Source organism: Callithrix jacchus, chromosome 22 (assembly GCF_049354715.1).
Source record: "Callithrix jacchus isolate 240 chromosome 22, calJac240_pri, whole genome shotgun sequence".
In the NCBI taxonomy this organism is placed as follows: Eukaryota; Metazoa; Chordata; class Mammalia; order Primates; family Cebidae; genus Callithrix; species Callithrix jacchus.
Window position 1 is genome coordinate 19,545,659 of NC_133523.1, and position 13,773 is coordinate 19,559,431.

At 44.2% G+C, this 13,773-nt stretch overlaps 1 protein-coding gene and 1 long non-coding RNA gene across 2 annotated transcripts in view; one reads left to right on the forward strand and one right to left on the reverse strand.

Annotated features, from left to right (window-relative positions):
• Window positions 1-13,773, reverse strand: part of LOC100409352 (uncharacterized) — a 65,132-nt gene that overhangs the window by 23,662 nt on the left and 27,697 nt on the right. The window lies entirely within an intron of this gene.
• LOC144580950 (uncharacterized) lies at window positions 1,972-10,851 on the forward strand. Its single transcript, XR_013531344.1, has 2 exons — window positions 1,972-2,139; window positions 10,495-10,851. It is a non-coding gene; the product is annotated as an uncharacterized LOC144580950 (long non-coding RNA).

The following is a 13,773-nucleotide window of genomic DNA, read 5'->3' on the forward strand; positions in this document are numbered from 1 at the left end:
ATACATACATAAATTAATTAATTAAATAAAAATAAAATGTTACCTTTTTTACCTTCCTAGCTGTTAAAACGTGTGTGCTGAATGAACACACACCCTCAATAGGCTTTGTGTGAGCAACATGGCTGTTTATTCACCTGGGTTCAGGCGGGCTGGGGCCAAAAAGGGTATCAGCAGAGGACGCTGGGATAGGAGTTGGTTTTATAAGTTGGGGCAAGTGGTCAGTTAAAAGTGGTAATCTATTTTAGGGAGGCGAAGGGCGTCACGGAATGCATGGTCACAAGGGTAGGGGTCATCTCTTACAAACAGGCATGTTCATAAAGGTGGGGGGTATCGGTTGCAAGCAGAGGGGAAGGTGCGGTAAATTACATAGTTACAGGGGTGGGAGTCTTGAGAAACCCAATGTCCAGGGGGAAAATTCCGCAAGGCAGAGCAGGAATAATGGTTGCAGGTTGCAGGTTCCAGGTTGCAGGGGAAGAGCAATTAGTTGAGGCAGGCACAAGTTGTTTCACTTCTTCCTATGGCCACACAGTTACTTGTGGTTACCTCAGACTTTCTGGCTTCTGGGGACCATCCAGAGGTGTATGTGTGGGTCACCAAGTTTATAATAGCCAGGCTTGAACTGGAGGCCTACCACCGGCTTATGGTTCTTTGAACAGGCAGCCTGGGATTTTAAAAAGGAGGTAATCCTCTGAAATAAAATGTGAGCTACATGTGAGTTTTAAATTTTCTAGTAGCCAAACTTTAAAAAGAAACAAAGGGCTGGGTGCGGTGGCTCACGCCTGTAATCCCAGCACTTTGGGAGGCTGAGGTGGGCGGATCACCTGAGGTCAGGAGTTTGAGATCAGCCTGACCAATATGGTGAAACCCCATCTTTTTTTTTTTTTTTTTTTTTTTTTTGAGACGGAGTTTCGCTGTTGTTACCCAGACTGGAGTGCAATGGCACGATCTTGGCTCACCGCAACCTCTGCCTTCTGGGTTCAAGCAATTCTCCTGCCTCAGACTCCCAAGTAGCTGGGACTACAGGCGTGCACCACTATGCCCAGCTAATTTTTTGTATTTTTAGTAGAGACGGGGTTTCACCATGTTGACCAGGGTGGTCTCGATTTCTTGACCATGTGATCCGCCCACCTCAGCCTCCCAAAGTGCTGATTACAGGCCAGAGCCACCATGCCAAGCCTACATGAGTAAGTTATTTAGTGGTGATCTGTGAGATTTTGGTGCACTCATCAGTGGAGCATTACGCACTGCACCATATTTGTAGTCTTTTATCCCTCACCCCTTCCCACTCTTTCCTCCAAATCCCCAAAGTCCACTGTATCATTTTTATGCCTTTGCATACTCATAGCTTAGCCCCCACACATCAGAACATACCATGTTTGGTTTTCTATTCCTGAGATAATTCCTGAGAGTAATAGTCCCCAATCTCAACCAGGTCACTGCAAATGCTGTTCATTCATTATTTTATGGCTGCATAGTATTCTAGCATATATATATGTTTGTGTGTGTGTATCCCACGGTTTCTTTATCTACTTGTTGATTGATGGGTGTTTGAGTTGCTTCCATGATTTTGCTATTGTGAATTGTGCCACTATAAACGTGTGTGCAAATATCTTTTTCCAATAATGATTTATTTTGCGGTGGGATGGCTGGATCAAATGGTAGTTCTACTTTAAGTTCTTTAAGGAATCTCCTCACTGTTTTCCATAGTGACTTTTCTACTTTACGTTTCCACCAGCAGTGTAGAAGTGCTCGCTGTTCACCCACCCCGGGGAGAAAGCCCTTCCTGAAAATTACTAGAGCCAAGAGCCTGTCACTCACGCCTTAGTCAGTGCAATGTCTGGTCCCATCTTCTGTCACTCAAGGCCTGAGGGTGCGGATTCTGGAGCTGTATCCATTCAGGGCGCTGGGGAGGAAACTGTCCAATCAGGTTCACAGTCAGATAGCAAGGGGCGGCTCCCAGTACCTGGCGGGGCCTTTGTTTCTTGCTTCAGTCAGAACTCCGGGTTGGTTCTTTACTACCCTGTGTCCTCTTTCTCGGAGGTCTCGGTGATTCTGCCACAGCCTCAGCCTCCATCGCTCTGTGACTTGACGGTGTTTGAAGATTCATGGACTCCAGGACATTCCTGAAGCCCAGCAATGGTGAGCGTGCGGGGCAGGGCGTCGTCCAGAGACTGGGGAGACCTCTTCGGAACCGGCTGTAAATGGCGGTGGCGGGACGGAGTCTGTGAGCCCGTTCCCCGTAGCTCAGTCCCGTCTCCTCTGATGCAGGGACCTGGGCGTCCTGTCCCGTTTCAGCACAGCGGCTTTAGCCCCATCCTGTGGTGCTCTCTGCGCAGCACTGCACCCGCAGCCCCGCATCTTCCCCAGGTTGTGAGGTGATGAGGGGAAGGTCACCAGGGAAAGACGCTGACTGGGTGTGCAGGGCTCCTGCGTAGAACAAGCTGTGGTCTGTGGGGTCCCCAGTCCTTACTTTACCCTGTTCGGAAATAAACTGAAGCAACATTAAAACATTAAAGAATTAGTATGGGCATGCACGGTGGTTCACTCCTGTAATCACAGCATTTAGGGAGACCGAGAGGGGTGTATCACGAGGTCAGGAGTTCAAGACCAGCCTGACCAACGTGGTGAAACCGCGTCTCTACTAAAAATACAAACATTGACGGGGCGCGGTGGCTCACACCTGTAATCCCAGCATTTTGGGAGGCCGAGGCGGGCGGATTTGCCTGAGGTCAGGAGTTTCAGACCAGCCTGACCAACGTGGAGAAACCTCGTCTCCACTAAAAATACCAAAAAAAGAAAATTAGCCGGACGTGGTGGCCCACTTCTGTAATCTCAGCTACTTGGGTTACTAGGGCAGAAGAATCGCTTGAACCCGTGGGGCAGAGGCTGCGGTGAGCCAAGATCGCGCCACTGTGCTCCAGCCTGCTTGATAGCAATACGCCGTCTCAGAAAAAAAAAAAAAAAAAAAAGTCATAATATGTACAAACAGTGATTAACCAATGGGACACTTCCTGGAAATGGTTTATGGGTTTGTTTGGTTTTGTTTTGAGAGGCAGTTTCGCTCTTGTTGCCCAGGCTGGACTGCAATGGTGTGATCTCGGCTCACCGCAACCTTCGCCTCCGGGGTTCAAGTGATTCTTCAGCCTCACCCGCTGGAGTAGCTGTGATTACAGACCTGCACCAGCATGCCGGCTAATTTTGTATTCTTAGTAGAGACTGTGTTTCTCCATGTTGGTTAGGCTGGTCTCGAACACCGAACCCCAGCTGATCCGCCACTTCAGCCTCTCAAAAGTGTGGGGATTACAAGCGAGAGCCACCACGACTGACTGACTGTGATTTTGGGGCTACCAGAGGGTCTTGAAGAAAAGGCTGCCATAGGGCATGTGAGGAAGCAAAGCAAATTAAATAAGTGGTCGTGTACAGTCAGGTAGTTACTTCCTTTGCCCTGTCCAGGAGAACATTTTTTGATATGTAATCAGATTAATTGGAGTTTTATGGTTGATTAAGCCTGAATTTTGCCTTCTCTTAAGGTGGTAACTTACAAAAAAGACATTTGAGCTAAATTTTATTGTTGCTATTGTATAGGAACCTAGACCACCAGCGTCACTTCAGTGGAATTACCTGCTATTTAATTATTTTAACATTAATCAGAGGCACTGGTGTCCCCCTGCATTTTCCAAATGTGTGGCAAACAGGGTATCAAATCCACTCTCTGTTCTGTTCTGTCTTGCCAGGATTTGCCAGGCTTCTAGTAAAATCTATTTTTTTTTATCTTTTTTTGAGACCCAGTCTTTCTCTGTCACCCAAGCTGGGGTGGATTAGCGCAATCTCAGCTCACTGCAACCTCTGCCCCCCAGATTCAAGTGATTCTCATGCCTCAGACTCCTGAGTAGCTGGGACTACAGGTGTGTGCCACCACCCCTGGCTTGTTTTTTGTATTTTCATTAGAGATGGAGTTTCACCTTGTTAGCCAGGATGGTCTCAATCTCCTGACCTTGTGATCTGGCCGCCTCGGCCTTCCAAAGTGCTGGGATTACAGTCGTGAGCCACTGTGCCCAGCTGCAATAAAATCTTAAATTCCCAATTTCTTTCCAGCATTCCCCGAAGCCAACTTCTCCCCTTCAATTCACAACACTATCAACTGTTTTTGTCCTTTATTGTACCTTTCAGAAACAGTATTTTAATTAATCAACTTTTCACAGAGCAATGGATGACACTTTTAAAAATACTTGATTTCACCGGGTGCTGTGGCTTATGCCTATAATCCCAGCACTTTGGGAGGCCAAGGCAGGTGGATCATGAGGTCAAGAGATCGAGACCATCTTGGTCAACAAGGTGAAACCCCGTCTCTACTAAAAATACAAAAATTAGCTGGGCATGGTGGTGCGTGCCTGTAGTCCCAGCTGCTCGGGAGGCTGAGGCAGGAGAATTGCTTGAACCCAGGAGGCGGAGGTTGCGGTGAGCCAAGATCATGCCATTGCACTCCAGCCTGGGTAACAACAGCGAAACTCTGTCTCAAAAAAAAAAAAAAAAAACAACTTGATTTCTGTTTGTAAATACTTTACATGAGAGAAAAGTAAAAAATAGTCCCTTTAAATTCCACTGTCAAAAATCTTCCTGCTTTTTTTTCTTTTATTTTCCATAGGCACAAATATGCCTTACCAGGACATATTTGAATTGAGGTTTTCCTTTGGAAACTTGATGGGGCCATGTGTGCTCAGGCACACTCTGGTCGTTTTTTAGTCTTGAGTTCTGGAACTGTCTTTAGTATTTCTGTTTTTTGGGGTGACAGTCTCACTGTGTCAACCAGGCTGGAGTGCAGTGGTGCGATCTCGGCTCAATGCAATATCCACCTCCTGAGTTCAAGCAATTATCTGCCTCAGCCTCCTCCAGAGTAGCTGGGATTACAGGCACCCACCACCACACCCAGCTAATATTTTTTGTATTTTTAGTAGAGATGGGGTTTCTCCATGTTGGTCAGGCTGGTCTGAAACTCCTGAACTCAGGTGATCTGCCTGCTTCAGCCTCCCAAAATGCTGGGATTGCAGATGTGAGCCACCACACCCAGCCTGTAGTTTATTTTCCTTTATTATTTTTTTGAAATGGCATCTTCATCTGTCGTCCGGGCAGGAGTGCAGTGATGTTATCTTGGCTCACTGCAAACTCGACTTAAAAGAGTCCTTTCTGGCCGGGCGCGGTGGCTCAAGCCTGTAATCCCAGCACTTTGGGAGGTCGAGGCGGGTGGATCACGAGGTCAAGAGATCGAGACCATCCTGGTCAACATGGCGAAACCCCGTCTCTACTAAACATACAAAAATTAGCTGGGCATGGTGGCGCGTGCCTGTATTCCCAGCTACTCAGGAGGCTGAGGCAGGAGAATTGCCTGAATCCAGGAGGCGGAAGTTGCAGTGAGCCGAGATCGCGCCATTGCACTCCAGCCTGGGTAATAAGAGCGAAACTCCGTCTCAAAAAAAAATAAATAAATAAAGAGTCCTTTCTATCTTCTGAACCAATCAAATGACAACTAGTTTTAAAAAATAAATGTAGGGGCTGGGCGCGGTGGCTCAAGCCTGTAATTCCAGCACTTTGGAAGGCCGAGGCGGGTGGATCACGAGGTCAAGAGATCGAGACCTTCCTGGTCAACATGGTGAAACCCCGTCTCTACTAAAAATACAAAAACTTAGCTGGGCACGGTGGCGCGTGCCTGTAATCCCAGCTACTCAGGATGCTGAGGCAGGAGAATTGCCTGAACCCAGGAGGCGGAGGTTGCGGTGAGCCGAGATTGCGCCATTGCACTCCAGCCTGGGTAACAAGAATGAAACTCTGTCTCAAAAATAAATAAATAAATAAATAAAATAAATTAAAATAAATTTAGGCTGGGTGCGGTGGCTCACGCCTATAATCTCAGCACTTTGGGAGGCCGAGGCGGGTGGATCACGAGGTCAAGAGATCGAGACCATCCTGGTCAACAAGGTGAAACCCCGTCTCTACTAAAAATACAAAAATTAGCTGGGCATGATGGTGCGCACCTGCAGTCCCAGCTACTCAGGAGGCTGAGGCAGGAGAATTACTTGAACCCAGGAGGTGGAGGTTGCGGTGAGCCGAGATCGTGCCATTGCACTCCAGTCTGGGTAACAACAGCGAAACTCTGTCTCAAAAAAATAAATTTATTGCTGAGGCAGCCCTTCATAGAAAGCTGCAGAAACAGGCCCTGGGGACCAAATAGTACTCTTGAGAACCTCCTGAAAGTGGTCACCTCAGCCTTTTATAACCGAGATAGGAAGGCCCAGGAGAGAGGCAGGAAACACAAGAAAAGGCAGAGGCTTTAGTCTTACCATACAAGCCCACAAACTCCAGAATCCTTGAGGTGCACCTGTTAACTGCTCTACATGTGGTAAGCCAGGGCTTTATAGGAAGGATGGCCCAGGCAGCATGAGGAAGCCACGTTGATCCTGTCCAATCTGCATTGGAAACCACTGGAATGAGGACTGTCCTGGGGATGCTGGTCACAAGGTACAAGGCTAATCTCCCAAATGACTCAGCAGGACTGACAGGCCTCAGGGCTCCTCTCCCTGGCTCTGGTAGTCCAGACAACCATTATCAACCAAGCTTTGGGTGATTCTGGAAATCGAAGGGAGAAAAGTGGACATCCTCCTGGACACTAGGGCTGGCCTTCTGGGTTCAAGTGATTCTTCTGCTTCAGCCTCCTCAGTAGCTGGGACCATAAGCACACACCACCATGCTGGCTAATTTTGTATTTTCAGTAGGGACAGGGTTTTACCATATTGGCCAGCTGGTCTCAAACTCCTGACCTTGTGATTCTCCCAACTCAGCCTCCCAAATTGCTTGGATTACAGGCGTGAGCCACAGCGCCTTGAAGGATGGACTATTTTAAAAGATGTAGCGTAAATTGTGTTTATGCATTTTCTATTAATCTGTATTTGTTTTGTTTCGTTTTGTGTTCTGAGATGGAGCCTTGCTCTGTTTCCCAGGTTGGAGTACAATGGCGTGATTTCAGTTCTCTGCAACCTCTGCTTCCTGGGTTCAAGCAATTCTCCTGCCTCAATTTTCTAAGTAGCTGGGATTACTCCTCACCTTAGGTGATCCACCCACCTCGGCCTCCCAAAGCACAGGGATTACACGTGTGAGCAACCAAGCATGGCCTAACATATATTTGTTGTTATGAATACTTATCTGTGAAAGAAAAAGAAATCTCAGGACCCCAAAATCACTAAGCCAATGGAAAAGTCAAGGTGGAAATTGTCACGCAAGCCTGTCTCCCATTTTATTTCTAAATAAGATAGCTGCAAATATAAAAAACTACATACTTCCAGGCATGGTGGCTCACACCTGTAATCGCAGCACTTTCAGAGGCTGAGGTGGGTGGATCATTTGAGTTCTGGAATTTGAGACCAGCCTGACCAACACAGTGAAATCCCATCTCTACTAAAAGTACTAAAAAATTAGCTGGGCATGGTGGCACATGCCTGTAGTCCCATCTACTTGGGAGTCTGACACAGGAGAATCTTGATTCTTAAATATACTTGAGTATACTCAGGAATCGCTTGGTGGAGGTTGCAGTGAGCTGAGATTACTCCAATGCACTCCAGCCTGAGCAACAGAGTAATACTCCGTCTCAAAAGAGTAATACTCCGTCTCAAAAACACAACAAAATGAAAAAAAAAAATTGTATATACCTTTCTCACAATTTGCTTGCCAAGAAATTTCTTGTGAACAAAGAACAGACAGAACTCAAAATCATCCTTCTGAGGCTCACCTAAGACAAATGCAGATCTGATAGCTTTTTTACCCTATTGTTAATGTAAGAATGCAGATTCACTGGGCCAAAGTACATTCTGTATTCAGTGGAAGGCTAATCAAAGGCTCAAAAGAATGAAACCTTTTGGCTCTTACCTACTTATAACCTGAAAGCCCCCACCTCTAGTTGTCCTGCTTACTGGATCAAACCAACATTCATCTTACACATATTGATTGATGTCTCATGTCTGCCTAAGATGTATAAAAGTAACCTTGGGCACATGTCTTCAGGACCTCCTGGGACTGTGTCACATGCCTATCCTTTACATTGGCAGAATAAACTTTCAGTATTAATCAAGACCTGTCTCATATACCTTTTGGGTTACACAGTCAAGGTCCTACTAGCTAGTGAATCCCTGATTGAAGCACCACCATTACAGGTACTCTTGTTTTTGTTTTTTTGAGATGGAGTTTTGCTTTTGTTGCCCAGGTTGGAGTGCAACGTCGTGATCTCAGCTCACTGCAACCTCTGCCTCCTGAGGTTCAAGTGATTCTCCTGCCTAAGCCTCCCGAGTAGCTGGGATTATAGGCATGCATCACCATGACTGGCCAATTTTGTATTTTTAGTAGAAACGGGGTTTCTTTATGTTGGGCTCGAACTCCCGACCTCAGGTGATCCGCCCACCTCGGCCTCCCAAAGTGCTCAGATTACAGGAGTGAGCCACCGCGAATGGCCAGGACTTTATTATTTTTTTTTAAATAACAAGTGTTTTATTTTGATATCGGGTAGGCTGGGGTGTACCTGAGACAGTAGCACTAAGCTTTTGGGAGTTGTGAGATATACCAAGCAGCAGCTTCCAGCCAGTCTAGACTGTGACTGTTTAAAATTCTTTTTCTTTTTTCAAGATGGAGTTTTATTTTTATCACCCAGACTGGAATGCAGTGGCACAATCTCCGCTGACTGTAACCTCTGCCTCCTGGGTTCAAGTGATTCCCTTGTCTTAGCCTTCCAAGTAGCTGGGATTACAGGTGCCTGCCATCAGGCCTGGCTAATTTTTTTTTTTTTTTTATAGAGACGGGGTTTCACCATGTTGACCTGGATGGTCTCGATCTCTTAACCTCGTGATCCACCCGCCTCGGCCTCCCAAAGTGCTGGGATTACAGGCTTGAGCCACCGCACCCGGCCTGGCCTGGCTAATTTTTTTTTCTATCTTTATTAGAAACAGGGTTTCACCATGTTGGCCAGGCTTGTTTCGAACTCCTGGCCTCAAGTGATCTGCCTGCCTTGGCCTCCCAAAGTGCTGCGATTACAAGCATGAGCCACCGTGTCCAGCCTGTTTAAAATTCTTTAGAGTAGTATGAAGAGAGGAATAAACAGTTTCTGAATGCTAACAATGGCTGTTAGTACATTCTAGGGTAGTACAAGGTGGTCAGGCTGTGGTTCTTGGTTTTTCTGTGGCTCCTCTTTCAGTGGCTGGTGGAGTGGTTTTATTGGTTCTGTGATACAGTATGAATGTCTGTAAGGGCAGTTAAGCACAGGGTGGAAAAGGAGGTAGAAGCCAGGGCTGTGGAGGTACCTCCGGGTATTATTTTTGCTTAGCAAATATATATATATACATATATACATACATATATATATATATATATATATTATTATTTGAGATGGAGTCACTCTATCACCAGGCTGGAGTATGGTAGCACGATCTTGGCTCACTGCAACCTCCCCCTCCCAGGTTCAAGTGATTCTCCTGCCTCAGCCTCCCTCATAGCTGAGACTACAGGTGCACGCCACCACGCCCAGCTAATGTTTGTATTTTTAGTAGATACGGAGTTTCGCCATGTTGGCCAGGATGGTCTCCATCTCCTGACCTTGTGATCTGCCCACATCAGCCTCCCAAAATGCAGGGATTAAAGGTGTCATCCACAATACCCAGTCCACAATTTTTATTTGAATTTGTTTCTTGTTAATGATTTATGTGTTTTGAGCAAGGCAAAGATGAGAAAAGTAGCTCAGATAAGTCTCAGCTCTTTGAAGTCTGATCAATTTATCAAGCCTAGAGATGAGAGTATGAGACTTCTATCTCACTCCACATCTGTGCCCAGGGGCAATTGTTTAAAGATATTTTGTTGGCCGAGCGAGGTGGCTCAAGTCTGTAATCCCAGCCCTTTGGGAGGCCGAGGCAGGTGGATCACAAGGTCAAGAGATCGAGACCATCCTGGTCAACATGGTGAAACCCCGTCTCTACTAAAAATACAAAAAATTAGCTGGGCATGATGGCACGTGCCTGTAATCCCAGCTACTCAGGAGGCTGAGGCAGGAGAATTGCCTGAACCCAGGAGGCGGAGGTTGCGGTGAGCCGAGATCGTGCCATTGCACTCCAGCCTGGGTAACAAGAGCAAAACTCCGTCTCAAAAAAAAGAAAAGATATTTTGTTTCTGACTAGATGTCTCACTCATTTCTTTTTTCCTAAAATGTGTAAAACAAAGAAATGTATATCCAATTTAAAAAAAAGAAATATATATCTAATCAATACCAAATCAATTTACCAAGAATTTTAATGTCAATTCTTGGCAAACAAATTAGAAACTGCCTTGCCTTGTTTCAAAGACCAGCCTGTAATGGTTACTACTTGGAATATATATTCTGGGTAACTTAAATCTAGTATTTGCTGGCCATCCTTAATATCTGACCTTAAATAAATTTCTTTTAGAGTCTAACCTTTTTGATTATTTTAGGTTACGTGGGGTCTTGCCTGAAGTACACTCCTAGATGAAAATAGTCCAACCATGAGCCACCTTCTCATCAGATGAGAGAAAATTAAAGCTATTAAACTCCTCAAGGCCCAGTGACTATCACAGAAGAGGTGGACATGTAAGACTGTAATAACTGATGCAAGACCAGAATGGGGGCTCCTGTGTAAGATTAATGAGGTCTTCTTGAAGCACTGACTCCTTAATAAAGGTTCTAAAATGCTTATATAAGTTATATCTTATGGTCAAAATTAGAATTTTATAGATTGTTTATAACATTTTGAAAAACAAATTTAATTAGCTTCATGCTGTTTTATTAAAGATTATTGTTTGGCAAATTAAGTCTTCTCTCCCAAAGAATGTTTTTTTTTCCCCCTTTGGAAATCTTTAAGTTATCACTTTGGTTAAATAAATGACTTATTTAAAAATGACCTGTAGGCTGGGCATAGTGGGTCACGCCTGTAATCCAAGCACTTTGGAGGCCAAGGGGGGGGCGGATCACCTGAGGTCGGGAGTTCAAGACCAGCCTGACCAACATGGTGAAACCCTGTCTTATTTATAAAAAAAAAAAAAAAAATGACCTGTAATATCAAGTGTTTTCAACCTTTGCTATCTGACTGAGAGTCTTTCTGTGAAACAAAGTTCCTTCAAACTTTCCAAAATCAAATTATGTTATATATTTCTCACCTAATTAGTTCTTTAAAATATTGTTTCCTAAAGTGTAAAGATGACATAATTATGCTTATTTCTTTTCTTTTCTTTTTTTTTTTTTTTTTTGAGATGGCGTTTCGCTCGTTACCCAGGCTGGAGTGCAATGGCGCAATCTCGACTCACCACAACCTCCGCCTCCTGGGTTCAGGCAATTCTCCTGCCTCAGCCTCCTGAGTAGCTGGGATTACAGGCATGCGCCACCATGCCCAGCTAATTTTTTGTATTTTTAGTAGAGACGGGGTTTCACCATGTTGACCAGGATGGTCTCGATGTCTTGACCTCGTGATCCACCTGTGTTGGCCTCCCACAGTGCTGGGATTATAGGCTTGAGCCACTGCGCCCAGCAATTATGCTTATTTCTTATAAAAAAAAAACATACAAAAAGCATCATATATGTAATAGTGTTTGCTTTTCTTTGGGCTGTGTTTGTATAAATACATTATTGGTACATGTTCCAAAATTTGGGGGAACGCTTTTTATTTTTTTAAAGATGGGGTTTCATTCACCATGTTGGCCGGGCTGGTCTTGAACTCCGGACCTCAAGTGATCCTCCCACCTCGGCCTCCCAAAGTGCTGGGATTACAGGCATAAGCCACCACACCCAGCTGGGGGAACTCTTATAACTCTTATATGACTTAATATACATTATCAGCAATCATTGTAATTTTTATGTTAAATTATTGTGTGCCACAGAGGTAACAAATTTCCTTAATTCTGTCTTTGACTATGGCTGTCCTAAAACTTTTTGTCATTCATAGACAATTGTATTGTTTTGGTTCTCTTTAGAAGGTGGTTTTATAATCAGCTGTAAAACTCGAACAGGTACTCTTGAATGCAAGTTTCTGATAACTTTGGAGATTGTGAAATCAGAGTAGAGAAAAAAATTTCAGGACTTGTGGAGAGTTGAAAAGTTCATGAATATCAAGCAGAACAAGGATTAACTGCATCTACTGAAATAATATAAAATTGAAATAATTTTTTTTTTTTTGAGACGAAGTCTCGATCTGTCAACAGGCTAGAGTGCAATGGCATGAGATCAGCTCACTGAAACCTCTGCCTTCCGGGTTCAAGCAATCCTCCTGCCTTGGCATCCTGAGTACCTGGGACTAGAGGTGGGTGCCACCACGCCCAGCTAATTTTATGTATTTTGAGTAGAGATGGAGTTTCACCATGTTGGCCAGGATGGTCTTGATCTATTGAACTAATGATCCGCCCACCTCAGCCTCCCAAAGTGTTGGGATTACAGGCATGAACCACTGCGCCTGGCCAATAATCTGGTTTTTATAAGTAACAGGGCACAATTGGAGAAACTGGTTATTTTACCAAGGTTTTGACTGGCATGGTGTTGTTTCTTAAAAAAATCAAACTTGATTTATGGAGTCAATGATAGTCCCTTGGGAAAACTGAAATCTTGCCTACATAGTCCCTGTCCTATGACATTTTGTACTTATCAGGATTTCTGACCTGTGGTAAGTAAAAAATAACACTTTCTGAAAAATTCAGGAGCTCCAGGTTTATCTTGAATTCTCAAGAGGAGAGAAATTCACCCAACTCAGGTTGGTACAATTATACAAATCCATGGCTGGGCTTGGCTTTTAAATACTTTTTTTTTTCTACCTGTGCTTCCTGAGTTCAAGAGATTCTCCTGCCTCAGCCTTCCAGGTAGCTGGGATTACAGGCATGCGCCATCATCCTTGGCTAATTTTTTTGTAGAGGCAGTGTTTCTCCATGTTGGTCAGGCTGCTCTCAAACTCCTGACCTCAGGCGATCTGCTTGCCTCGGTCTTCCAAAGTGCTGGGATTACAGGTGTGAGCCAGTGACTCCATCAAGAGATTGTTTTTTATTAGTTGGGCATGATTTATGATCTTTTCTATAGAAAACTAAAGATAGTAAAATGTAAGGTACATAATGAAAATCTAAGTTGAGAGGCTTTTTGGGGTTAGATTATAATATAGAGTGAAACAAGAGGTAGGTGTTCAGACTAATCTGCATTATGAGAAGAAAACATGTTGAAGTATTTTACAAATCAAATTGGTATTGTATTTCTGTACTAATTCTACTTTTATATATTATATAAATTTGTATACATAAAAATTTTATAAAATATTAAATTTTATAACATGTATTTTATGATAAAAATATAAAATTTGGCTGGGCACGGTGGCTCAAGCCTGTAATCCCAGCACTTTGGGAGGCCGAGGCGGGTGGATCATGAGGTCAAGAGATCGAGACCATCCTGGTCAACATGGTGAAACCCCGTCTCTACTAAAAATACAAAAAATTAGCTGGGCATGGTGGCACGTGCCTGTAATCCCAGCTACTCAGGAGGCTGAGGCAGGAGAATTGCCTGAACCCAGGAGGCGGAGGTTGCAGTGAGCCGAGATTGCGCCATTGCACTCCAGCCTGGGTAACAAGAGCTGAAACTCCGTCTAAATATATATGTATATAATTTGATAAAATATAATATTTGAACCTCTGGTTATATAAAATTTTATATAATTTACAAAATTATATAAAATTATAAAAATATGTAAAATTATATACAGATGCAGT